This window comes from Halyomorpha halys, unplaced genomic scaffold (genome assembly GCF_000696795.3).
Source record: "Halyomorpha halys isolate HHAL.00 unplaced genomic scaffold, Hhal_1.1 Scaffold141.1, whole genome shotgun sequence".
Taxonomy (NCBI): Eukaryota; Metazoa; Arthropoda; class Insecta; order Hemiptera; family Pentatomidae; genus Halyomorpha; species Halyomorpha halys.
The window spans coordinates 547,812-549,452 of NW_027111321.1; the positions used below are offsets into that span (position 1 = coordinate 547,812).

The 1,641-nt window shown below is 29.9% G+C and overlaps 1 long non-coding RNA gene across 1 annotated transcript in view; it reads left to right on the top strand.

The window, feature by feature from the left end:
- The window catches only part of LOC106678403 (uncharacterized), a 6,820-nt gene extending 5,440 nt beyond the window's left edge, over positions 1 to 1,380 (top strand). The window contains exons 2-3 of the long non-coding RNA XR_010843927.1: positions 889 to 1,006; positions 1,083 to 1,380. This is a non-coding gene — a long non-coding RNA (uncharacterized lncRNA). The remainder of the gene's footprint in view (positions 1 to 888; positions 1,007 to 1,082) is intronic.
- The last annotated feature ends 261 nt before the right edge of the window (positions 1,381 to 1,641 follow it).

A 1,641-nucleotide genomic window follows, 5' to 3' on the forward strand; every position in this document is an offset into this window, starting at 1 on the left:
GTGTCATCGGCATACGTGGTGAGGATAGTGTTAGGATTGGTTGGAATGTCAGCTGTATAGACGATGTAGAGGATGGGACCTAGGATACTACCTTGAGAAAAATTAAAACATTAAAATGTATATTACCTATTAACTAAATATACAATAAATATATAATATTTAATATTTTTATTTTGTAATATCTGTAATATTGCTATTTTTTAAAATGTATTCTAATATTAAATATCTAATACTGAAGATTTCCTGACAGTAGAGTTTCATATGGGACAAAGTACAAGATTCCGAGTGTAATATCGGTCGTAAACGTGAAAAGTATTTAATGTCCATATTTATAAGTTAAACTTTAACTAAAGCGAGATAGAAGTAAGCGTGAAAGGAAAGAAATTTTCCCTCTTAAAAGGCAGTTATCTATGATTATCTATGAAACTAACCTATAAAGTTATCGATGTACAGTCTAGTCAAGAAGTAATTGTTCCCACCTTTTTTGGGGGGAGCTGAGGTAAACTGTTACCATTATAGTTATTATTTATTTGAAAAAAAAAATATTTTTTATTAAATTAATAATTTAATTTTATTTAATTTAATAATTTTCTCTACTCCTAGGGGAGGGAAGACGGGTTAGGGCTGCGGCCCCCTTCTCCCCCCTCTGGGTACGGCCATGTCCTGTCATAATTAAGTTGGAAAGTAATTTTAATTCTAATCGCAATTAATTTTTACTCAACTCATAAAATGTAATGCAGTAAATGTTTTCATTTACCCAAACTTTTCAAATTAAAAAATATCGTTAAAACTGATCTTTATCCGTTTAAGTATCCTTAATAATTTCTACGAACCAATCTACCGTAGCTTATTAAAGTAAATAAATTATATTTTAATTTTCTTTTAAAGCGGCGGGTGTCAAAGTGAACCCTCCAGGGACCCTACGCTGTGGCGGATGGACAAACAGATGTTGTCCAATTGATTTCCATTGTTGCATAGGATATCTGTACTGCTGTCGACCTGAGAGGTAAGTATAGCTAATTCATTTAACAGTTTAATGTTATTGTATTCTTTAATATTTTTATTTATTTGTGTATTTTCAGAGTAATGCCTGCGGTAGTGTGTTAAAAACTCACCTAAAAGCTCAAAGCTGAAAATAAAAGGAAAAGAAATTCTATTTCTCAGATACGATATAGGGCCAAGATAAGACTATCATGGCTGTATCAAATTGGACTTTGTTCATTGCGACTGATTACCTTTTGTGCTTGATAAGTCTCCCGTGCTGTGATAAATTGTTTATAATTATGAATCGGCTGGTAGAAGAATTTAAAAGATAAGTACACAAGGAAGTGAAATTTATTTTATAACTATAATTAAGTAATAAACATAAGCTGTATTTTATTTTATCTCCTTTTTTATCTCTCTTTGGCTTTATATTGTGTATATGTTGTAATATTTTTATTTCTCTTCTTAAATAAAATCCAAAAGTGTTGAGACATTGGAAATTGAATAACCTAAATATGCATATTACACAAACATCGTGTTTTGATATATGTATTATTCCATGTAAATACTTCAATTGTACAAATGAATAACAATTTCATGTGTTGTAATATTCATAAATGTATCATTTGAATCAATAAAGATTACAATAGCATCTTC